We start from the raw sequence: 27943 nt of genomic DNA on the forward strand, positions 1-27943 counted from the left end.
ATAAATTTAATAAAATAAAAATTAAACTAACGAAAAACTAAACAATATATATGTATCTATAATACAATAGACTATATATAAACTGATTTCATATATGGACACGACCATTCAAGACCAGTATACACATTGATATAAATGCAAGGGTGGTAGGAGGAAATGAAGAACACATTGAAAGGAATATATACCATCAAATGACAACCCAGCGGTCAAAGGAAAGGAAACAAAATGAATAAAAAGATAGGGAGTTGAACAGTTCAGAAACCATTGACCAACCAATCATAATTCTTACTGTAAACTAGCAGCTTCAACCCGACTAAACAATAAGCAAGGGTATGACAAATAGAAGGAAAAAAAATGGAAAAAGGATACAAATAAAAGAAAAAGTTAAAATAAACAAATGACCCCCAAAAGGGTTCATTACAATTACTGACATAGCAAGTTTCCATGAAATGACACATGGTGGGACCTTAAGCAAAATGGAAGGGTGACTAGGATTAAAGTGTGGTTTTGTTTTGCCAACTATGCGAGATTTCTCACATCATCAATATCCTAGACCCACACTCGATAACTTATAAAACACATGAGGTATTCTACTCGTCAGATCAAGTTGGGATCTACGATTGTTGCTATCTTGCTGTGGAAAGTTGCACGACTTTTACTCTATGTGACATAGCAAATATCAGACCCAACACCTACTAAGAATTTCATGCAATTTCCACACCATCAAATCAAGCTCAAATCTATGGTTATCACTACTTTGCTAAGGCAAGATGCTCGAAAGTTATGTATAGCAAGGTATTGACTTGATGACATGTGTCCCCTATCTTCAGTGGGTCTACACTAAAATGACAGTAGCAAAGGAAAGGTACAGGTGGACGCGCTTCATTGGTTTGACTGCTAGCATGTTAAGAGGAAAGATGATTTAGCTTCATTGCTATCCTTGAATTGTAGGATTTTTCATAGATCATCAGTGCAAATTCAAAAGGAAAGATGTTGCCACAATATTTTTTGCCACTTTGTGCATTTATGAATCTTGAAGGGTTCGCATGTGAAAGAAAGAAGAGTACAATATAGAAGATTTTCTCAAGATTTTTCTACATGAACAAAGATTTTAAAGTTTTTCTAAGCATAAGTTATTACTGAGAAAATTGTGAGTTGAACAAGAACGTGAAGCAAATTCCCAATGTTCACAAAAACATTGCAGAGTTACAGAGAGAAATAAGCAAAGAGTCAAGTAAGTATTTACACTATAATCTATGTAGTATCTTAATTCTACAAATTACAATTTAGGATGCCTCCAAAGAAGGGATTCTTTGGTCAGGAGAATTAATTGGATAGGAATGTCCACGATGATTTACTTGAGCTGCTTCCCAATTCCACCACTGAAACTGTACAAGTCAAAAAGCTTACAACATTAAACCCTAGGTTGAGAATAGAAAATGGATTATATGATAAGGGTAATTGGGTCAAGGATGCTAGTACCACTCAAACTAGTCTAGAACTATTTAGAAAATGGTTTTTAGAAAGGAACCTTTTTGGCCCACATGCCAATATCTAGAACTTTTACCTAGGGAAACTAGTAGTTCCTAGTGTATTCATGGAATATGACAAGACCAATAGGGTTGTATGAAGAACTAATGGCTAGGTTTTAATTATAGTCAGCCTAGATGAGATTAGGGATGTTTTTGGACTAGGGCCTATCACTAATTACCATGTGCCCATTGATTTGGAAGGATTAGAAAAGGAGTACAAGTCCACGAAGGATATCATTAGACAAGGTGCATTGAAGGCACATATAGGAAAAATTGGAACCCTGCCAGCAATAACAACAACCTCCAGGGAACCTTTCAAAAGGGCATTTTTAAATTCTAGAGCTACAGAGATATATAGGACCTTGTGCAAAGTGTTTGGGAGGGACAAAGAAGAATTTATGCCTATGGATTTTATGTATATGATTGTTCAAATGTCATCTTTTGGTGTGGATATCATTTTTTATTTTGCTTCTTATTTGGTTGAGGAAATTCACAATGGGTTAATTGGGATTGCCAAAAGCAAGATAGAAAAAACCTTTGGTCATTACTCATTATTGATGGATATGTTTTTGTTTAAGGGAGCTTCGTATTTTGGTAAAGAAATGAAATTAAATAGAGAGGAGAATGGGGAAGCACTACTAGTCTAGTTGTGGAGTGTAGATATGATGTAGGATGCAAAGAATGCTAGTTTTGTCAGGTTTGACAGGTATTTCACTTCCAAGTTGAGATGTCTCTTATTAAGTGACAATCCTAGAATCCCCAAAGCACTGAAAGGTCTCATAAGGACTATGGATAGCCCCCATAATTTGAAAGTTTCACATAATTGGGGAGATATTATTTCTTACTCTATTTCTACTATTTTTAGAATTTATAGTTTTAGGGGGAGCCCTCATGTATTACCCTACTAGGTGCCCTTGAAGGTAGGAGTAGTTGAGTTTTTGTGGAAATTGGGAGGAGTAGAGGAAACATTTTTGTTGAAAAGATCAACATGGTCAGTTTTCTCCACGTGCACAATAGCCCATCATTTTGTAATCACAAAAGGGGGTTGGAACTCTTTGAACAAAATTTTGGATCCCTACAAGAATGCTATTTCTAATTTTTGTGATTCTGAGGGATTTTTAAACTTGGCCTTGAGGTGTAGAATTAAGCTTGGACAAATTGAACATGAATTTTACTTTCCAGAAGATATAATAAGGAATGAGTACTCCTTGCAAGAGCAGGAGAAAAGGAAAGAAAAGTGGAGAGTCTTCTCTAAAATTTTAGATTTCATTCATTATTTTGAGCCAGATTATAGTACTTTGGATGATGCAATCACAAATGTAGATAAGATAAGGAAACTTATGAATAATTTTCCTAAAATAATAGAGGAAATGAATCAAAAGAAATAATTTTTTATTAGATTTTACCCAGATAAGGGGGTATGTGCAGTATCATGGTGTGCCAAAAAGTGGCGATCTGAAAAATATGTAGTTTTGAAATGCCTCACAGAATTTCAAAATCTATTCCCACTTTTTTCCCACCCATCCTGATACTAAATGAAAATAATTAATACCTTTATAATTCCTACTATATCTTGCAATACAAACGTTATATGGTCATCTTTAAAACATCTAGAAAATGTGTTTTTGGCATGTTCTTATGTGTTTTTTACTTCAAGCATGTAGCTGACGACTTTTTTTAAACCAAAATTTGATGTAATAAAAAGGGTTTCTTAAGAATGTTCTTAGCTTTTCATAAATGTAAGTTTTGTCAAATTACGAGTTTAGTAAGTAATTATTACTTATTTTCCAATGGAGTTAGCTACAAAGTGTTGATTAACATACTGGTTGAAAAATAGCTATAACTTTCAAACCGTATAAGATTTGTGAAATCCAAAAGATGTGTCACATTCTATGCTTCGACTAGTATAAGAAAAAAAAAAAAAAACTTAATTTTGATTTTTTTGAACTAGTTAAGGTGGTCAGACACGAGATTTTTTTAATTCTGAAAATAGTATAGTAGAAAATTCATAATTAATTATTTATTTAGAATAAAAATTGCCAAAAATATGCGTCACATCCAGGCATGAGTCCACTTTTTATATCTAAAATTATATTTAAAAATATTATCATTTGATTATGATTAAGGTGGTCAGACATACACCTACTTTTTATTTTTGCCCTGAAATTTTTGTAGTATTGCATTAAAATCCAAACTTTTGACCAATCAAATAATTTTTTCACCAGATAAGGCCTTGTAGTTTAGAAACTATATTCAATTTCCTACAGATTATTTTCTTACAAATTTTTGATATAAGGTCCAGAACCACTTTAAAATTGTGTCAAGTTGAGATAACCCTGATTTGCTCATTTTTCACTGCCACTTAAGGCCATAGTTTGGTACACCATGATCCTGCACATACCCAAGGCTAGGGAAGCAATGAGAAGATTGGGTTTTACTCCCAATATAGGGGCAATTTAATCAACTATCCAAAAAAGGCCAAGGTACACTCTCATTCAAAATAAAGGGGCCACTATGGACAAAGGAAAACAAATAATGGCCTCCACTAGTGTTTTTGTGGAGGAGAGGCCTTCTGAACCCTCTCTAAAGAGGAGAAAGATAATAAGGGAAGAGGATCCACTTGTTGAGTAATACTCACCCTCACAAACCCTCTTGAGAATTGAAGAGGAGCAGCTCACTAAAGAGAAAATTGAACAATTGGGATCACAAGGATAAGTTTTGGTTACACAAGCAGAAATAAATGAAGGAGAACCTCAGGAGCCTCCAATGCCAAGTTTTGAATTAACAATTTTAGATTATAGAGGGAGAAAATTGGACCCTATTTTGGAATAGGCTATCAGATCCTTTTATCTGATGATAGTTTTGTCAAATCTAGGGCCTTCAATCAATTTACACGGAGGGAAAATATGAGCAATTTCAAGGAAAGATGTAAAAAATTGACATTAGAGCATCCAGAAGTGGATGAAGCCTCTATAAAAAACCAAATAAAGGAACAAATGATGTAAGAGTTCTAGAATATAACCCCTAAAGAGGGGAGGAAAATGGTAAAGGCTTCTAATATATTATTGTTGCCTCATTGGGATATTGTGGATGCTTTGATTTTTAATTCTATTTCTAATAAATTGGAATTACAAGACCCAAATAAAAAGGACTTTGTAGGGACTTCATTTGGGGAAGATCAAGTTGCTCTAGTCATGTGATCATTAAGGAGAGGGTCTAGGGCTTTTTCATCATAGCCAGATGAATTTGGGCTAACAGGAAACATCATTGTGAGGAGGTTGGCATAGACTTCTCACCTACATGTAGCACAATGGAATGTGGATTCATCCCAATTTGTTTTGGCCACTGCTAAGAAGGAAGACTAGGCCATGTTTGAATTAAAGAACAAATATGAAACAATTCTAGAGGCCTAGAATAAAGAGGCTAAAAAGAGGATTCAGCTTGAAAATAAGCTAATGGGGAGGTCAATAGCACCAAGGATAACATACCTTTTCCCCCTAGTTTAACTCTTCAAATCTACCCCCCTCATAGATATAATAGATACACCCCAAAGGCCACAGTACTGCATTGCTAAATATTTTGAGGAAGAAAAGAGTAAACTGTGGGCCCTACATGTGGAGTTGGAGGCAAAATATGAAGATAAATTAAGAAAATCTCTCACATATTTGGGGGACAAAATTGAATGGTCACTAGTTTATGATTAGTTGGCTAGGGTGATTAGTATCTTGGAGGAATTAAAAGCTAGTGATGAGGCTTTAAAGCCTATTGTGAATAAGTGGGTCAAAAGGGAGAAAGAAATGACATTTTTATGTTACTCTATCATAAAAAATTCTTATGATCAAATTGAGAAGACCTTTGATATTGTTTTTTATCTTTCTAATTTTGAGAATAGGATGATTCATTTACAAAGAATAATTGTAGGCTACTTGAATAAATACAAGAGCCAGAAGTTTAGTCTGTTTCCTCATGCCCTAGATAGGAAAAATAATTTGAGAAACAAAGATGAATGGGAAAAAGAACTTGATGATATTTTTTTGTTTAAGGATGAATAGTATTATAAATGAAATAGGACATGCATCGTGGGCTACCACAACTGAAGAGATAGTGAAAGCCCAAATATTCTTTGATTCTTTAAAAAAGAATTATTTGATGTTAACGAGGAGGCAGAATATGCTATCAAAAGGCAACAAGATATTTTGCAGTTTGATTGGTTGAATGACACATTGTTTGATAAGTGGGTGGCCGATATAGCTCTTGATGAATAGTTTGAGGAAGTTGAAATGAATAGTGATGAGGTGTAGGATGGTGAGGTTCAAATCATTGACACCATTACACAAGGCCAATAGGAAGAAGAAGACAAGAATGACTTGTTAGCTCTAGTTACAGCTACAAAAGCCTAGGATGTGGACATGATATAGAAACAACTAAGGATAAAAGTAATATTGTCCATGCAAGGTGAAAATAGTGAAAATACAAAAGTGAAAGTTGATATAGAAACACCATAGGACTCATCATTGGTCAGCTTGATGGCAACATATTCAAAGGAGCTAAAATAATGGTGGCAAATCAAAAAAGCCAATAACTTGTTTTCCACGACTAAAGCTTGTTGCATCTCACATATTTAAGTGAGATCCTAGGGCAGGAAAGGGGGTCTGATTTCTAATGTTTTTACTCATGTACTTAGTTTGTTTTTGGTCCAAGTAATTTAAGAAAGCTCTATGATGTATTTTCTCTATTAGTTTATGGGAATACATTAATATAGAATGATCTCTATGTTTCTTCCTATGGCCATTCTGAGTTTATTGCAAAGTGTATACAATTTTCAAAGAAAATGAATACAAATTATGAGCGGTCCCCATATCAGTTCTTTTTGAATTTTGTCTCCTTTTGGTTACTTAGTTATCTTGATGTTGTATGAGTAAAAACTTGTGCAATTAAATGCAATCCTTTAGGTTGTATATCTTTTGATCACTGCTCTTAGTTTAATGAATTGAGTAAACACTTTGATGAATTTGATAAGGTTGTTGTAGTAATGAGAAACATGTTTTGAATGATGGATTCCAGTAAGAACTACTGATAATATTTTTTGTAAGGAAACAAATTAGATCTATAGATTTGTGGTAGACTCTGAACCCTATTGGATTAGGCCCTAGTCAAACTAATTCAGCTAAAAGAGAAGTAGTTCATAAATGGGTCTCAAATGCAAAATTTATAGTCAATTTTAGTTTTATTTCCTAAAGATCTTCAAAGTTGATCAATACTTGTTTGCATGAAATATTCTAGCCTTTGTTAGCCACTATTGCAAAGAATACTTGTAGATCTACAAAAGACTTTATGACCAAATCTGTTATATGGGATGTATTCTATTTAACATGTCACAATTAATTGTGTAATTATGGATTGAGGATGAGAATCATAATGAAAATAAAATAGTTTTCATACAGCTAAAGTCAAGTCATCCCTTAGGTATACCCACCTTGGTTTTGTAGATCCTAAAGAGAAGGAAACCATTCTTGGTTTTGTTAATGTTGGATCCAAATAATGTGCATGTGTATTTGAAAATAGGAAATGACTAATCCTTAGGTTGCATACGTGTTATCATTTTGGTATTGAATTAATTTTGTTGCTCAGTAGTTTCAAATACCAATTGGTTTTTCACATTAAAACCTTGTGGCATACTTGTGTGGATGTTATTTAAGTTTTTTTATTATTGGGACACTAGACTACAAGTTGTATGTTACTAGCATATTATTATAAAGACCAAGCTAATGTTTGGCTTAGAAATCACTTTAGGCTGATCCGTTTGCTTTTTATGGATGATCTTCCCCAATCTAGGGTATGTTTATTTGGTACATCTAGACTAGAGGATAATTGATTCACCTCTCACTCTCTATTATTCTAAATCATTCTGACATTAAATGTGTTATCTTTGAAAACATAAAAACCACCACAAAAATTGAATCATTTCCTTGTTGGGACCTTGGTAAATGAAGAACAAAATTCTTATTGATATCCTCCCATGACTTCTTTGGTATAGGAAGTGACTAATACAACCCTACAATTTAATTTTCTCCTTTTTCTATTTAGCATACTTTGCAACTTTGTAAAAGCTTCTTGACATCTTTCTATAGTTGTGGCCAGTAACGATTATCACTAACCAAAGTAATAGTTTTATCTTGACCAAAATGTCTTACCAACCTTCCATTATTTTTTCTTGATGAGATTTTCCCTCATAGAACTCCTTAGAATGCACAATTGACTCCCTTTGAAAAACATTTTATCCTAGATGATGAACCCCAACCACTTTGTTCTATCTAGAGCAATAGGGTTTCTATAATATTTCCAAGGTTCTTAAAACTCAAGATCCTCTAGATATAAAATCTTGAGTTTATTGAAGCCAACAACTTCAATTTGCAACTCTATCAGTAAAGTTGGTCTTCTTCTAAGAGTATCTACAACTATGTTTCACTTCCAACTCCTACCTTTTAAAATAAATTAATAACTAAAGAAAAAACTCAACCCATTTCAAATTGTAACAATTTTCCTAAGGTAAAAATTCACCCAAGAACTAAGAACTCAAACATAAGCACAACTGTAGACCAAAAATGGATATGATCAATTAATCAGAGTATGTTTGAATACATTTCTCTATTCAGTATATGATATTCAAACAAACTAGGAGTGCCTGTATATAAAGGCCTCTCAAGAAGCACCTAGAATGTCTCTAGAAACAAATAGAAGATAAGACAACTAAACACCTTATCCAACATTCTAGATGAATGGATAAGAATGACAAAGTTTCATATGTGTGTAGAAGATTCTTGTGTTGTAGACAACATGTGCTTAAAAGAGATGTGGTGTCATGTCCCCTTTTCAAATAATTAAAAAATAATAATCTTTGCTAAGACAGGCAGGCCCAAGAAAGTGAAGTTTCAGAAAAAGGGAGTTAATCTTTGGAAACCATTGGACTAATAAATGATAATTATTATTAAAATATGTTTCATTAACCTCTGTTGGATGTGAGTTATAGTTATGCCCTTTTTAAAGAGGTTTGGAGGCATTTTGGGGGGGATTCCAGAACTTGATTTTTTCTCATTCTTTGTTATTCTTCAGAGGCTGCCAAACCTGTGGAGAAGGAGACCCAAGAATGGGAGTTTGCAGGTTTCCAGGGAGACCCAAGAACAGGAGTTTGCAGGTTTCAAGGAAGGCTAAGGATGGGATTTTGAAGCCATTCCATGTGCATGCTCATACAGAGTTTTCCTTTGTGCTGAACAGTGCAGATTTGTGAGTTTTCGGGTGTGTTTTTGTATGAGTTTGGTGTTTACAGTTGAGTATTTCATATCAGTTTGGGTTGCTGCTGTATATCAGACTTTTAAATGTTAAAATAGATCTAAATATATATATATTGAGATGTGATTAAACTTCTGAGACAGATTACTAGTTTTTTTGTGGTGTTTTCGGGCATATTTTGTGCTATTTCGGGAGCCCGATGAGCATAGTTTTGGTCCTACATTTTCGAGCTGTTGTGTAAAGGCTATACGGATCTAGAAATGTCAATTTGTAGTCTGTTATGCTGCTAAAATTTCTTTAAAAATTTCCATTTTTAGATTTATTAATAATTTGTGAAGTTGTGAAGCTTTTAGCACTATTTTCAGCATACCCGATTTGGGGTTTCTTGAGAAATTTGGTGGATCTTTGTGATATCAGTTGTTTGATTTTGAAAATCTGATTAGAGGTGTGAAATACCATATCAAATCAGAAAAGGGGACATTTTAGTGGTATCAGAGCCATGATCTTGCCAGCCTGAGGGTTTGTAGAAGTTGCAGGTCAGTTTTGACAACTACCCAGATCTTGCATGTCAGTTTTGACAACTACCCAGATTTTGTATGTCATAATTTATGGTTGCATGTTTCTTCTAATCAGATGCATGTTAAAATTTATGGTTAAATTCTACTTCTAATAATTTTCATGTTAGTTCTTGGTGAACTTGGTGGTTGTAGAAGTTTGGATTTCAGTTTTGACAAGTACCCAGATCTTGCATGTCAGTTTTGACAACTACCCAGATCTTGCATGTCATAATTTGGTGGTTGCACGTTGCTTCTAATCAGTTGCATGTCCAAATCTATGGTTTCATGCTACTTCTAATCATTTTCATGTTAGTTCTTGGTGAATTTGGTGGTTGTAGAATTTTGCATGTCAGTTTTGACAACTACCCAGATCTTGCATGTCAGTTTTGACAACTACCCAGATCTTGCATGTCATAATTTGGTGGTTGCATGTTGCTTCTAATCAGTTGCATGTCCAAATCTATGGTTTCATGCTACTTCTAATAATTTGCATGTTAGTTCTTGGTGTTTGAAGAAGTTATATCCTATTGGGGTTACACTCTACTTTATCCAGAATGGACAGGTATAGTACAGAGTCTCAGAGGGAACGATCTTGGACAATTGATAGCCAGAGTCAAAATAGTAGAAAGGATGGTTATTTAGACATTCGAGATAAACTTATGAAAATAAGCCATGACATGTCTAAACAGTTGGTTGAGCACCACCATATAAATGACATGTTATCTGACCCAGCTAAGGTGGATAAGTTGACTGGATTTCTATTTGGAAGATTTTCTCACAGGACAAATGACACAATTCCCAAGAACTTGCATGAGGAGTTTGAGAAACTAGCTGATAACCAGGTAGAGGTCTCAGATTCTACTCTACCACAGGAGGTGGTGGGAAAGGATATCACACAGATTGATAGAAACGGTCAACTTGATACTCAAATTGAGACAATTGTTTACAGGTTGTCAAAGGGTGATGCCACAGGTATTCAGGATGGTATAGTTACAACAGGCAGTGACTACAGTGTAGTGGGTTCAGATGATGATTATGAGGATGTTGTTGTGCAGGATGGTGAGATACCTGGTAGAGATGAGCAAACATTGAGCATTCATGACTTTGCTGAGAAAGAGTACCAGGCATAGTTAGATGCTTCATCACATGAGGTTGAGGCAGGTAGTACTTCACATGATTTATCCCGCCAGCTGAAGGTGAGTGAAGATAGTATTTTGACTTCATTATCTCATCATGATAAGTATGTGGAGTTAGTTGGTATTGGTCATATTACTCAAGTGAGGATTTTGCTTGAGTTACCAGCTAATTCTAGTTTACAGATATGGACTCAAGATTGTTATATTGGCATTTGGGATTCAGTTGATAGGAGATCTTTAACACTTTTTGATAGCAGTGTTTATTTGGGTGCTATCATGGATTTGATTAGCAGATTGCATAGTGTTGTCTTTTCTTGTGCTAGCAGCTTGTCCAATGTTGGTATTAGTTTTTATACACCGATGTTGGGCTTTGTTCATATATCCAGTCGACCATACTTGCTAGAATGTGTTGATGATATTTCATACTTGGCAGTGTGTATAGATGAGTCCCAGGATCATATTGGCATTGATGACATCCAGGAGGATGTAGTGGGAAATTTTGAAGACTTAGTTTCCTCGGGTATAGAGGAGTTGGACAGCAATGCTAATGTTTTTGATACTCTGTATGTTGATATGAGTTTTAGAGTTGATTCATAGGACATGGATGGTAATACTCTAGAGACTAGTAACTTTGAGGATACTCCTTTAGATAGTGCATCAAAGGAGGTTTGTAGGAGACAGTCAAGCCAATGCCATCATATGTCTAATCAATTGAGAGTTAGTGACCGAGACATTGCTATCACTTGCCAACATTTTGATGCTGCTCGTCAGTTATTAGCAGTTTATGGATGGGGTTCTCCTACTAGTGATGAGCAGGAAGGAAGTTATCTTTCCTTGACAGAGATCCACTCTTTATGGGAGGCTATTCAAATTTTGAGATAGAATTATATGCAGTTGGTAGCTAACAAAGATTATCTTATGGAGTGGGGTAGTACAGCATATGATGCATTGTTGGCCAAGGAAGATGAGGTGAGTGAGCTTACTGAGCAGCTTGAGGTGACTTCTGAGATTCTTGAGAGTACACAGTTGGCTTTCAAGGAGTCATAGTTTCATTTGGCTAAGGTGACCATGGAGTTAGAGCGACTACAGTCTTTATCTGATTCTATACAATCACAAGCTATGGTGTTTGGTGATTCAAGGATGTCCATGGCTAAGATTGTCAGAGACAGTGGAGATGGGGATGCATCCATCCTTGATACTAACATTGGCATATCAGGTTCATTCCCACTAGAGTTAGGTTTAGTTGAGTTGGGTATTGTAGCAGATTATTGTATGCCTAACAGGGTGGTGGCCTCTAGTACTGAAGGCACAGAGACTAGAGATGTATCAAAGGTCATGTGTGATGTTGGTGAGTCGACAGTTGGCATGGTTCCTGCTAGTAATACTACTCCCTTGGTGATATCTTTGGAGGTAGTAGTCAGTTCCAACATGGTTAATGATCAATTGCAGTTAGTTTCATCTAGATTACAGTCTGAGCCACTGACTGAGATTGGTGCATTCTATCGGCATTACACTGTGAGGTACGCTCATCAATTTACCTTTGATGACCATGTTGATGAGATTATGATACAGAGATGTACTTTGGTTCCTAGTGCTTATCATCAGTTATGGAATAGTTTGATGCCTCAAGATGAGAGTTGTGATGGGCACGGCATGGCGATAGGTTCTGTAGTTGATAGCTTGATAATACATGACTTAGAGCATGAGTTTTGGAGTGATGCTTCAGCAAGTGTTGTTATTGATTCTACTCCTTTGGCTATGATATCTCCTGACTTAGCTAGTGATCAGTCACAGTGGGTTGTATCACTTGTTCATGGTGAGTTGTTGATTCAGGTTGGTTTTTTTAATCAACATTATATTGCAGGGTATGTACATCAGTTAACAATTGATCCTTATGCTGAGGAGTTGATGGCAGGAAAATTTGGTTTGGGTTCCATTTCTTGTTGTTTATCTTGTGATGGCTTTTCACCATCAGGGGTGCATGGGAGTTATGGTTATGAGACAGTGGCCAATGATCTACAGAGTTGTGTTGACTGTAGGAGTTGTATAGTGTGTGGATTCTCCATACTTGGTATAGTTTCATTTGAGAGCATTCACCATTGTTGCAGAGTTGGATTGTACATTCCATATAGGCCAGTGGAATGCATTGATGGTATTTACTATGTTGTTAGTCCACTTTACTTGGGTTTTGATATTATAAGAGTTTGTGTCTCATGGGTTTTTGACTGTGGTAATGGTGATTTTGGAGTTTGGTTGAGCTATAATTGCCAGTTTGATTATGGATTCCTCTTGGTCATATTGCAGAAGATCTTGCAGGAGTCTGTGTTAATTGGTAGTAGTATAGTTCATGACTACATTTGGGATCCAGGAGGATTGATTGGTTTATTGTTCAGCCATTGCTTGAGGACAAGCAATGTTTGGGAGGGGAGGACTTGTCATGTCCCCTTTTCAAATAATTAAAAAATAATAATCTTTGCTAAGACAGGCAGGCCCAAGAAAGTGAAGTTTCAGAAAAAGGGAGTTAATCTTTGGAAACCGTTGGACTAATAAATGATAATTATTATTAAAATATGTTTCATTAACCTTTCTTGGACGTGAGTTACAGTTATGCCCTTTTTAAAGAGGTTTGGAGGCATTTTGGGGGGGATTCCAGAACTTGATTTTTGCTCATTCTTTGTTATTCTTCAGAGGCTGCCAAACCTGTGGAGAAGGAGACCCAAGAATGGGAGTTTGCAGGTTTCTAGGGAGACCCAAGAATGGGAGTTTGCAAGTTTCCAGGAAGGCTAAGGATGGGAGTTTGAAGTCATTCCATGTGCATGCTCATACAGAGTTTGCCTTTGTGCTGAACAGTGCAGATTTGTGAGTTTTCGGGTGTGTTTTTGTATGAGTTTGGTGTTTACAGTTGAGTATTTCATATCAGTTTGAGTTGCTGCTGTATATCATACTTTTAAATGTTAAAATAGAGCTGAATATATATATTGAGACGTGATTAAACTTCTGAGATAGATTACTAGTTTTTTTGTGGTGTTTTCGGGCATATTTTTTGCTATTTCGGGAGCCCGATGAGCATAGTTTTGGTCCTACATTTTTGAGCTGTTGTGTAAAGGCTATATGGATCTGGAAATTTCAATTTGTAGGCTGTTATGCTGCTAAAATTTCTATAAAAATTTCCATTTTTAGATTTATTAATAATTTGTGATGTTTTGAAGCTTTTAGCACTATTTTCAGCATACCCGATTTGGGGTTTCTTGAGAAATTTGGTGGATCTTTGTGATATCAGTTGTTTGATTTTGAAAATCTGATTAGAGGTGTGAAATACCATATCAAATCAGAAAAGGGGACATTTCATGTGGACCCCTGTGATGTCAACATGACAACTCACAAGAGTGCACATACTCCTAGGTGACTAATAAAGAAATATTAAAATAATGCATTAACCTTAGTAAACTTAAGTATAAATAGTAAATACTTATTTACACCAACACCCCCCCTTAAGTGCAACTTAGGGGAATGCACTTAAGTTCACAAAACTAGGATGAAATGCAAGATGGGTACTAGCTACTAGGCCATGTTAGATACGCATGTACATAATGAAAATGCAAATCTCTCATAAAATGGGGAAAGAGGGAAAACCTCATGGAAAAAACCCTCCACCAAAAAGGGAGATGAAAGAGGATGCATGGATGGATGGAGTAATCAATACCTCCCAATATGACATACATCAAATTTATACAAGAAAAAAATGGAGAAGACAAAATTTCGTAAGAGGAAAAAGTCCCCCCCAAAAAGGAGAAGAAGGAGAGAAGGTAGTCCCCCCCCCCTAAAAGTAGTGTGTCTATCTGTGAGGAATGCTCTGATGTAGAAGTTGATCCATGAGCTTAGGATGATGTTCCTCCCCTTTGGAAGAAACAATGGCAAGGGTGCCTATGAGATACATCCCCTATATGGAGAAGAAATCTCTATGATGACTGGTGTCTCTAAAACCTATCCAAAAGTCCCTATGCTGATACTAATGATGGCTTCATCCAAAACTGCTGAAGAGAAGTGCAGAGCGAATAAGGAGTATGGTAGAACCTTCCTTAGGAAACCAACAATATTCTCAAATGTGAAAGAGATCTCTTGCAGATGTTGTACATAAAAATCCACAATCATGCCAACCTAGAAGGATTTATCATATAGAGAATGTGCAATAACTGTAGAAGAATCTGCCTCAGAAAATAGAAGCAATAAATAATCATGAAAGTCTCCCATATCTACTGTGTGTGACTCCAAGAACAAAGCTGAAATATCTGGCAAGAAATCATCAGCTGGAAGACCTTGAGTACCCTACAGTGCTGAAGTACTTGAATTTGTCACTACTGGAAAAGGATGGAGTATCCACCTCAAAGAGAAGATGGATGTCATCAATAATGTCTCCCACATCTTCAATGTGAGACTCAATGAATAGGCCTGCAAGGGTAGAAAGGAAGTCGTCACATGAAGGTAGAGTAGGAAGACATATAGTATCCTACTACACTAAATTTGAAGCATCTGTGGCTTGAACAAAATCAATAGGAGCAACAAGAGCTAGAGGTGTGATCTCATCTAAAGAGGAGTCAAGTGCAATTGGAGGAATGAGATCTTTTGGAAATGGAGGAATGTTTGGATCTCCATAGGTCTCCCAAAGATACATCCAATGAACATATGGATCAATTTCCTTAAGGTCAATAGTGAATCCAGAATGTCCATATCTGTATATAGAAAGAGGACAAGAGTAATGAGGTCAAAAGTCTCAATATCATAGTCAAGTCCTCTCACATATGGTAGTGCATTGTGCTGATTGAGATATTTGATAACAATTTGAATCCATTCTTGATAGTTGTCTAGGTGTGAATAGATCAAATCATCCTCTTCCATGATGGACTAATTAATGAAACCTCCAAAGAATCAAAGAACCCGCCCCCCCTAATGAATGATTTAGGCACCTAGTAGCCACTTGCCAATTTAGGGCCTATTTCTAAAAGTAGTATTTCTATCCAAAAAAACCTATAATGTGATTGTAGATCTAGAAAGTAGACAAAAAAAATGTACTTTAAAAAAAAATGAAACTTGACTTGGAGTCTGAATGAGCCCATACCAAGCATTTTAAGTGGCAAAATTTGAGATTTTGGAGTGGCACAAAAATTCAGAAATAGAGATCTCAACCCACCTACACCAATGTGTAGATCACAAAATCCTACCCAAAACCAAAAGAATTGCTGACAAAAAAAAGTCTGTATGAGGAAGATATCATTGTTTGAAAATTGTTGTTGCTGTTATTTTGTCTAAATCGCCGCCACGCCTCCAAAAAAAAAAAGGCTCTAGATTTTGCCTCAGATGTCCGATTTGGATGAAACAAAATCTGATCTGGGGGTTTTTAGACCTTTTGAATGTGATACAAATATTAGATTTGCACCAACAAGCTTCAATCTTCACCAATTCTACAAATCGGTCCTTTGGGTGCCAATTTGCAAAAAAAATTGCCTTAATTTTGACAATGCCTAGGGTAGGAAAATTTATAATCAAAATTCACTAAATTAGCATTCTAGATGTAAGAATTTTCCTAAGGGAAAAATTCACCCAAGAATTAAGAACTCAAACACAAGCACAATTGTAGACCAAAAATGGATATGATCAATTAATCAAAGTATGTTTGAATACGTTGCTCTATTCAGAATGTGATATTCAAACACACTAGGAGTTCCTATATATAAAGGCCTCTCAGGAAGCACCTAGAATGTCTCTAGAAACAACCAAAATATAAGACCACTAAGCACCTTATCCAACATTCTAGATGAATTGATAAGAATGACAAAGTGTCATATGTGTGTAGAAGATTCTTGTGTTGTAGACAACATGTGCTTAAAAGAGGTGTGGACCCCTATGATGTCAACATGACAACTCGCAAGAGTGCACATACTCCTAGGTGACTAATAAAAAAATATTAAAATAATGCATTAACCTAAGTAAACTTAAGTAAGTGTAAATAGTAAATACTTATTTACGCCAACACAAATGCCTCTTATTAAAATTTTCTTGCTTGTTTAAATATTGCAAAGCTTGATTATCAATATACAAAAAAAACTTCTTAGGAAGAAGATAGTGTCTCTACTTCTTCATTTCATGAACTATAGTGTAAAATTCTAGATCATAAACAAAATATCTTCTTTAGCACTACTTAAATTCACATTGAAATAAGAAATAGGTATAACTTTTTGGCTCAAGACAACTCATATTAGAGTACCACTAGCATCATAGTCTACTTGAAATGTCTTATTAAAATATGGAAGTTATAAAATAGGTTATTCTATAAATTTCTATTTTAATAATTCATAAGTATTATCTACTCCTATAGTCCACTTAAACTCCTTTCTATCCCTTCTCATTCTTTTAGTCAAGGTTCTACAAGCATTGCTAAAACTCCTACTAAACATTTTATAAAAGATATAAAAACTATGAAAACATCTTACCTTAGTAGCACTCCATGGAGTAGGCTATTTAATGATAGAATTTACTTTCTCTAGCTCTATTTTAGATAATCTATTGATATTACAAATTCCAAATATCTCCTCCTTTACAAAACTACACTTCTTCAAATTAATTTCCAATTTATCTACCCTGAACTTCCCAAATACCATGAGAATATACATTATATTCTCCTATAATTTCTTGTTCAAAATTAAAATACCATTTAGGAAAATAATGACAAACTTACCTAGAAATTATTTCACTTACTCATTCATGAGCCTCAAAAAATTTCTTAGTGTATTGGTTAGCCCAAAAGACATGACTAACCAATCATACAATCCTTTTATCTTGAAGGTAGTCTTCCATTCATCTCTTCTTAGATCTAAATCTAGTCATATCCACTCTTTAGATCTATCTTTTTGAAACACACAACTCCACTCAAATAGTTCAAAATATCATATATCCTATGCAAGGGAAATTTTTATTTGATTGTGATTTTATTGAGAGCCCTAGAATATATACATATCATCTATTCTCTATTTTTCTTTGGTGATAACACTACTAGTGTGGCGCATGGACTTAGATGCATTTTAATCAACCCCTTCTACAACAACACTTATACTTGTTTACTCAAATATTCACTTTCTATTTGTGTCACTCTACGGACTAAATTATTTGGAAAAATGACTTCTAGAATCAATTTCATCTAACGGTTGATCTTACTTACTAGTGTTAATCCTTCAAGCACATTATCATAAATAATATCATGAAACTCATTCACAAAATATGAAACTTTTCCAAGTACATCTTCTACTTCATCTTTACCATCTTTTATAATTATAGAGAAAAACATATGCTCATGTTTCATACCTTTTAGAACTTTCTTCTATCAATAGAAATTATCCTAGAATTACTACATACCTTTTCTTCTATCTCCATCAATGACCTTAACTTATGTCTCACTCTTTCCTTTGTTAGGGAATATGTATTCACACAACCATCATGCACAACATTCCCATCAAATTTTCACAACCTAACCAACAACTTATAAAATGCATACATGAGTATGATATCACATAGTACCTCATTATAGTAGCTCCCAATCTTGAGATTAACTAGGAACTACTCATTGATCATGAGCTTGTGTTCACCCTCAACCTAAGAAATCTAGCATGGATGTGGATATTTAACCTTTTGATATTTAACTTTGTGACCATATCATCTAACACCAAACTGTTGTTGGAATTCTTTAGAATAATTGAGAGGGGGGTGAATCAATTATCCAAGGTCTAGATTTACAAATAAAACTTTACAATTCTTAGTTGACCCATATCTATAAAACATTATCATGCATGCATCCATTAGATCATACAACACATAAACTTTGTAGGTTACTATCCTAGGTCAAAACAACTTTGTAGAATTGTAAACATGAAACAACATAAGAAAATTCATACAATTTGACATAGGGATTTTATGTGGAAACCCAGTTTGGGAAAAACCACTAGTAACATGATACTAATTAACACTCTTCAGAAGTCAACCATGTTAAAGGTTACAATATACATTGTTAAATGTGACCAAGTTAAAGGATTTCAATCACATTATTAGGAGTGAGCCTTTTTAGAGGAATTTAGACCATCCCATTAGAATGTCACCCAGTTAAAGGATTTCTAAATGACTATTAGGTTGACCTTAATTCAAAGGATTTACCTTAGAATGATACAATGATTAGAAAGTAATAGTAAGGCTTGATCTGATAATAAATTACAACTCACTTGTAGATTACAAGTCTTTGTTTTAGTCCTCCATTCTACTTAGAATTTACACACTTCAACTCAGATAACGTGTTCACCTTTCAAGAATTCAAACTCTTAAGCCTTCATTGTTTGCATGCCAATTACAATCACTTCTATTTGGCCACTGAATGAAGAAATACCCTAGACTCCTTTTCTTCCTTAGGTTCTTGCACATGAAAGCCTTTTCTTTTGACTAGCTATCTCTATAAATAGAGATTTCAATTTTATTTTTTCTTAACCACAATCATCCATTTTTGGGTTAGGTAGCATATAGTGAATCTACCCACTTTTCTATTTGGCTTCCCTAGAAACTTCTTCTATAATCTTCCTTGAATTCACCTCAAAATAGTTTACCTTGAATTCTATTCCACCAACTCATCATAGTTATCTTCCACATGTTTCACACAATTCAAGAAAACAAAATAGTCATCTTAGATTTATCAGATATTTGATTTAGCTTGTTTTCTAGCACTCAGCATCAATATGTTGTCCCTCATCATCCATATTTTTCTTTCACTTGGAAAACACTAGTTCACTTAGTAAACACTAAAGTTTACTAATGCTCAACACCAACTAAGCTTTACTCACCATATACTAACAATCACTTGGCTTGCGCTATTTTTCACCTTTGCTTGGCACCTCTTGATTTTTAGTTCACTTCCACTAATTTCCACTCAGCTTGCACTAACTAATCAATGACTTATTTGATCTTAGTGCTTCTTTTACATACCAAATAACTCAACCTTTCTCTACATGCTATTGTTATCTCCTCTTTTCAAATCTTCTTCATTAATCAACTAAAAGATAAATTTTAGACCAAAAAGGAATTGTCTCACCAGTAGGTAGTAGGTTTGACATTATTGACAAAATAATATTTGTTCCAATATAGGTTCTTCACTTCAAAACAATCTTATATTAATAATCCCCATCTTTGGCATTGATGGCAAACTAATACCAACAACAATACCAAAAAGAAACAAATATTTCAAATTTCTTCCTCTATTAGTGTAGTATATTTCCTTCCTCTATATAGGGTAATGCGAGATTTGTGAAGTTCCTTTACTACTCCATCTTTCTTATATATCCCTCTTTAGAGTATCTCCCCCTCTTTCTAATATTCAGGTATCTATCCCTTTCTACTCTGTATATTATCCCTCTTACTAGTTATTTCTCCCTCTTTGACAAAAATACAAAGCCTTGTCATCTCTATATGCAGATATAATCAGTTTTAGGTTCTCCCTTTATCACCTTTCATGTGACTGTAAATATTTTAATTCAAATCCTTCATTACTTTAGGCAGCTCCTAAAATAATATCCACTCCATCAAGTTGTAAGATACAACATTCAACTTAGTAAATGTAGAGCACTACTTATGCTTCTTGAGTAGATTTGGATAGGGGTATCACCCCTAGTTTACCTCTTAAATACTCATGAGCATCCTTGGGTAAATATTTTGTGAAGATATCAGATATTTGTTCTTTTTTATTCACATACTCCGCCTCACTTCTTTGTCTTGAACTAACTCTCTCAAGTCATGACACTTGACTGCAATGTGCTTAGTCTTTGCGTTCATCACAATGTTTTTTGATATATTTATAGCACTTGTATTATCACAATAAAGTACCATAGATTCAGTGATTTCCTCCTTCATACCTTTGAATATTTGTTTGATCCATATAATATTTGTACAATTTACTATAGCAACCACATATTCCATTTCAGCAGTATATTGAGATATGCAATTTTGTTTCTTGTTGGTCTAGGTGACTAACATCTTTCCTAAGAAAAATTATCCACCTCTTCTATTCTTTCTACCATCAATGTTTCCATCCCAATTAACATCAGTATAGGCTCTCAACTCAAATTTTTCATTTTTCTTGTAGTATAGATCATAGTCTTCTATTCCTCTCAGATATCTCATAATTCTCTTGACCATCAAATGATTCTCCTTAGGATTTGCAAAGAATCTTGCAACATTCCCAATGGATAAAGCAATGTCAATTTTTCTACGCACTACATATTAAAATTTTCCAATCATATACCTATACAATGTTTGATTCACATTAGCTAAATCATCATTCTTTGACAACTTGTGTCATGTCACCATAGTTGTGCTATCTGGTTTAGAATCTTTCAATCCAAAAGTTTTCAATATTTCCTTCACATACTTAGACTAAATGATGTATATACCGTATCTCATCTGATATACTTCAAACCAACAAATAACTTGATCTCTCCAAACATAGACATCTCAAATTCTTTATTCATTTCATTTACAAATGCTTTACATATTGTATCTTGACTTCTAAATATGATATAATCAACAAAAAATTCAGCTAGTAACATACCTTTGCCTCTTTTTGTCTTCAAGTACAATTTTTTTTTTATCATCAGTCTTCTAAAAACCAATCTCAACAAGATGATTGTGAAGCCTTTCATACCATGCTCTTGGGGCTTGCTTTCAACCATATAAAGCTTTGTGTAGTCTATATATCATATTCTTTTTGTTAGCATCAAAAAATCCTTCTTATTTCTCTATGTAACCTCTTCTTCTAATATGTCATTTAGAAATGCTAATTTCACATACATTTGATAAACTTTGAAACCTTTGTATGTAGAGTAAGCAAGTAGAGTTCTTACTCCTTCTAATCTTATAATAGGGGCAAATGTTTCCCCATAGTCTATTCATTCTTCTTGTGTATACCCCTTGCAAACTAATATTTCCTTAAACCTTTTGATGTTACCATTTTCATCTAACTTTTTTCTATACACCCACTCGGTTTCAATCACATTCTTGTCCTCTAGTCTAGGAACTAGAGTCCATGTCCTTCTTTTCTAAGGAATCTTTGAGTATCTTAGGTTCATGCATGCTCAACAAAAATCTATCACTTCTTAGTTTGTTCCTTGTCATTGGTCTAGAATATTTTTCTCCAATACTTTGTTTAGTAGAATCATGTCTTTCGATATACTTTGACAATCTTGGTTCTGCTCTTCTTTCCTCATTAGGTCTATCAACTTCAAAATCACTATGTACTTCTCTATCTGGTAATTCAACATCTCTTTCATGTATACAAATCTTAGAATTAGAATGTAACTTAATCTGTAACTAGGCTCCTTATTATAGCTCAGTTCTTGAATGCAACTTGGTATTCATTATATGTGACTCGACAATCACTAAAACTTGTTGTTGATTAACAACTTAGTTTACAAAATCTTCATCACTAGGCATACCTTCATAAAATTATACAAATAATTTGTACTCTTTAGGTTCCTTCATAGATTTAGTTTCATGTACCTTTGTATATTCATCAAACTTCACATTTACACATTCCACAACCTTTTTAGTGTTAGTATTTAAACACTTATAAGCTTTACTTCTTGTAGAATAGCTAAGGAATAAACTATCTTCACTTTTAGCATCTAATTTTCCATTCTTGAAATCCTTAAGAATGTATCACTTTCTTCCAAATATTTTAAAATATTTTACATTAGGTGAGTATCCATACCATAATTTTAAAGGCGTTGAATGAGTACCTTTCTTGACTTGCACATGGTTCAAGGTATAGACAACTATATTTACAACCTCTCTCTAAGATTTCAAAGAAACATTCTTCTCCATCATGAGTGTCCTAGCACAATCCATTATAGATATATTCCTCCTTTTAGCAATCCCATTTTTTCAAAGGGGTCCTAGGTGTAGATGTTTGTCTTTCGATTCTTTACAGAATATCTCAAACTCATTTGATGTAAATTCTCCACCTCTGCCACATCTCAAACATTTCAAGCTTTTTCCTATCTCCTTTTCAACTCTAGCTAAGTATTACTTAAACATATGGAAAGCATCAAATTTTTATTTCAAAAACATTACTGTCATCATCCTAGAATAATCATCAACAAATAGTATAATGTACTTCTCATCTTTTTAGCTATACACATCAATTGGTCCACACAAGTCAGTATGAAAAATATCTATAATTCCTTTAGAGGTGTGAGTTTTACTTTTAAAAATACATTTTTTCATCTTGCCTAAATGACATTGTTTGCATATTATATTTTAAAGTTTCTTCAGTTTAGGAAAATCTCTAACTCTTTTCGTGTTACTAATGCTAACTCATAGTTAAAATTACATAATCTCTTGTTCCATAACCACATATGATCAACTTCTATAAAAAGACAAGTAGCATCATTCATATCAAGATAAATTAGATTACCTTTATTTTGATCACCTTTCCCAATTAGTTGCCCACCAATGTCATAGATCTTTGTTATCTTGTTCTCAAACTCAACTTTGCAACCTGAACTATGTTGTGATTACAAATGGGAAACATATACTTCTAGGGGTGTGGGGGGGGTTGAATAGAAAGTCCTAATCTTTAATCAATAAAGCTTTTAACTTCAAACAATACATGCATTAACATATTAAAATAACATGTAAAGTAAATGTATCCACACAAACACTTGACACTAGATATGATTACCCATAAACCCTCCAAATGAGAAGGTGAAACTGGGGTGGGGATGACACCCACAACTTTTACTACTATAGCAATAAAGTGTAACTTGTTAACATTACAAACTTTGACCATGAAACATGATCTACCCTATGAAATGTCTACCCTATTAAAGGCTTACAAAGGATTGTTAGATCTTACCCTGCTAAAGGATTTGATACCCTATTAAAAGTGTACCTGTTTAAAGGATTTCTAAATATTCACTTGGAATGTCACCCTATTAAAGGATTTCAAAATGACTGTTAAGTCAACCTTAGTCCAAAGGATTTCATCCTACTGATATAGTTGTTAGAAAGTAATAGTGGAATGTTTGATCTGACAACTTACAATCATGTATTTCTAATTTTAGATCTCAATTCAATCCATCTTGATCCTCTTGATCTGATATAATAATGTTGTATTGCTAATCATCTATTCTGCAAACTAATTCTACAATTATTTTGCTCTACTAAGTCACCTTGAATGCTTTTTTATCAATTCACCCCTTTTCTTTTCTCTATTCTTCACTTGATTCCTCTCTAAATAATGTGGCTTTGTCTTCCTTATTAAGACTTTGGTGGCTTAGGGTTAGGTATAAATCTATGGCTGAGATTTATCCATTTTGCCACTTAGCCTTTCCAATTTTTTGATTGGTTGCATATTGATTACATAAACCAAATAGATTTGATCTTGTATTTTAAAGCTTCGAGATCTATCCAAAAGTCAGCATAAAAATGGTTTACATATTTTTTTGTGCCATCACAAACAACTAGGACCATTCTATCTTACTTGGCACTTGATAATATTGATCCTCAACACTTACTATAATTTTGTTTAGCTTAGCACTTGAACTTTCTTGGCATCAATTGTTCACTCAACACTTGAATCATTCGACATGATCTATTTTCTTGGCACTTTAGTGACTTGACACATGATTGACTTACCACTCATTGCAACATAGCATCTATACATATTATACTCAACATGTATTACTAGCTTGGCTTGAACTTAGTAAATATCTTAAGTGTGTTGACACTCAATTGTCAAAACCAATTTGACATCAACAATCTTCCCGTTTGACATGAGTGTCAAAAACACTTAATTGTACATTAAAAAATTAATCTTCTTGAGTCTAATACATTTGTAGTTTGGCATATATACAAAACTTCAAAACATTTCAAAATTTTATAATAGACTATATACCTTAAAAATTTTGTAACTCCCCCTTAGTTAATGTGCCTATTCTGTATCCAAAATATCTTCCCTTGTCTAAGTAGATTTGCCTCTTGCTAATGCTCTTTTTCTTTAAGAAAATGTGGATACTCTCTATCTATCTAATATGCTCTTCTTCTGCTCTATTTCTTTTTGCTCCCCCTTTGTTTTCTCTCCCCCTCACTCTTTATCTCCCCTTGCACATTTGTCTCCTGTGTGTGCTCTTTATTATCTCCCCCTTTTTTACACTGATGTCAACAGGTTTATACATTGATTGTGTATGTGTCCAAAAAGGTCTTTTATAATTCCATTACAGCCTTAAGAGCAACATCCCAGTTGTCTAATGTGACATCTAAGAACTTTATTTGGATGGTTGTCTCTACTACAAGGTGAACTAGTCCATCCAAAGTTGAAAGATTGGGATCTTTATTTAACACTATTTCTACATAAGCTAGTTCCTTTTGGAGTATATTCATATGATGGGTAAGGGAGACTTGTATATTAATTAACTTGGCTCTTATAGTAGGATCTTCTATTGTTAATGCAACTAGTTGATTTTGTGTATGAAGCACTAAATGAAAATGCTTCCTTCCTGATATCTTCAAGTTTCTTTCCAAACTCAAAATCCTATGGCTTTTTTATTGTGTGAAGAGTGTGGGATAACACAATTTTTTTTACAATGAGAGTATGTTCTCAAGTAACTTCTTCACTTTCTCAATTTTGGTAGCCAATTCAACTTGTGCTAGTACTATATCACTAGATATTTTCTCATTAACTTTCCCTTGAAATTTCTTTTCAAACCATTCAATGAGTTTTACATTTGCTTCTTGGTCTTCATTATTTACCTTTTCAACAATTTCTAATAGTTATTCTAGTATACACTTAGATTCATTAGGTTTTTGCAAGCTAAAAGAATCTAAAAAGATGTCTTTGATCTCCTATAGTGATTGCCTCTATTCGTATTCTTTCCTAAGTATTTCTTGATTCTTCTTTCTCTCCAATGCTTCTTGCATTATATTTTTTTGTTCTAATCTCATGGTTGCATAGTCATATTTTGGTATCATTATTTATTCATATAAAAGTGCATCACCATAACAAAATACCTTGGCAACCTTGGATGAGCTAGAGCTCAGTGTTGAAATCTATAGTGGTATTGCATTAGTGCTCAGTCTCTGAAGGACTTTTTTTGGAGAGCCAGATGTTGGTAGATTTACCAATTTTGGTATTGCTTCTTGTTCCTTCTACTTTGGTATGTGTTATCTTCATCAAATCTTCCTTGATCAATTATAGTTAATTGTGGTTCACCTTGTGTTTGTGCATCAGGTACAAAAACATCTATCTATCCTACTTGTTCTTTTGTAGGCTCCTTTACTTCTATAGGTTGAGTTGTATCAACTATGTCAACTTTTATAGTAGTATCAACCTTTGAAGATTTATGATCTGATTGTATTATTGGTTGAGAACTAATAGTTGTAGGGATTGTAGAAGGTGGTTCTTGTGTATTCACCTTATCCATCATTTTACCAGCTACTGCTTTCTGAAGTTCTTCAATACTGACCAATATAGGACTCTCACATAATCTTGCTTGCAATATGGATTGGTCAAGTATCTTTTTTAGATCCTCTATAGTTAATGGATTGATGTTTTGAGGTGAGCTATCAGGAACATCTTTCACTATTATGGTTTCTATAGGTGTGTTTGTGTCATATGAAGGGCTCATGATTGGTAATTGTGTGTCTTGCACACTCTATTCTGCTTGTTGCTCATTAGTTATTACCATTTCATCTTACTTCCTTGGTGTCTCCTCCACAATGATATCTTCTTTTTATTTTTCTTTTTCTTCTTCCTTGTCCTCATCCTCTTCCTCATTATTTATTCCCTCAAAGGGATCATCTTCTCCTTCTTTGATAGTTGTCAATCCATATATTAGCTTCCACATTTGGGTGGATTTCTTGACAATACTCAATCTTGTTCTACAAAATGTTAAATGCTCTATATTTGGGTGCAAATTCATTTCCATACTTCTTGTTTGTCTTGGTAATTTTTCCCCTTCATAACTCTAACATCACTTGTGCTAATGTTGGTTCCCTTATTTCTTTTTCCATGTTCAAGTAGTAATGCCACTTATTCTGAACAATTATATACAATTTCTTTGGCATTGTATTATCAAATTCAAGAGGAGTGTTATTGAATTTTTCCATCATGGAATATACTAACTCTTCTATCATGTTTTTGTCTTTTCTACCAAGTTTACCAAATTCAATGTTTTTCAATCTTGTTAAATTTGTGGGTATGTGCAGTATCATGGTGTGCCAAAAAGTGGCGATTTGAAAAATATGTAGTTCTGAAATGCCTCAAAGAATTTCAAAATCTATTCCCACTTTTTTCCCACCCATCCTGATACTAAATGAAAATAATTAATACCTTTATAATTCCTACTATATCTTTCAATAGCAACCCTATATGGTCATCTTTAAAACATCTAGAAAATGTGTTTTTGGCATGTTCTTATGTGTTTTTTACTTCAAGCATGTAGCTGACGACTTTTTTTAAACCAAAATTTGATGTAATAAAAAGGGTTTCTTAAGAATGTTCTTAGCTTTTCATAAATGTAAGTTTTGTCAAATTACGAGTTCAATAAGTAATTTTTACTTATTTTCTAATTGAGTTAGCTACAAAGTGTTGATTAACATACTGGTTGAAAAATAGCTATAACTTTCAAACCGTATAAGATTTGTGAAATCCAAAAGATGTGTCACATTCTATGCTTCGACTAATATAAGAAAAAAAAAAAGAAAAACTTAATTTTGATTTTTTTGAACTAGTTAAGGTGGTCAGACACGGGAGTTTTTTAATTCTGAAAATAGTATAGTAGAAAATTCATAATTAATTATTTATTTAGAATAAAAATTGCCAAAAATATGCATCACATCTAGGCATGAGTCCACTTTTTATATCTAAAATTATATTTAAAAATATTATCATTTGATTATGATTAAGGTGGTCAGACATACACCTACTTTTTATTTTTGCCCTGAAATTTTTGTAGTACTGCATTAAAATCCAAACTTTTGACCAATCAAATAATTCTTTCTCCAGATAAGGCCTTGTAGTTTAGAAACTGTATTCAATTTCCTACAGATTATTTTCTTACAACTTTTTGATATAAGGTCCAGAACCACTTTAAAATTATGTGTCAAGTTGAGATAACCCTGATTTGCTGATTTTTCACTGCCACTTAAGGCCATAGTTTGGTACACCATGATCCTGCACATACCCTTGCATTATCCCTAACATTATCACAAATTTTTTCAAGATCAGATTTAGGAGCATGACTTACTACTCTAAACTAACTTGTGTCCTTAGACTCTATCTTCTCATCATCTATCTTTGGTTGTGCTATATATTTTCTTCTTGGTTCCTTTTACACTAGACCCTCTT

The sequence above is a fragment of the Cupressus sempervirens genome, chromosome 11, assembly GCF_028749045.1.
Source record: "Cupressus sempervirens isolate cs-2001-9-10 chromosome 11, ASM2874904v1, whole genome shotgun sequence".
Taxonomy (NCBI): Eukaryota; Viridiplantae; Streptophyta; class Pinopsida; order Cupressales; family Cupressaceae; genus Cupressus; species Cupressus sempervirens.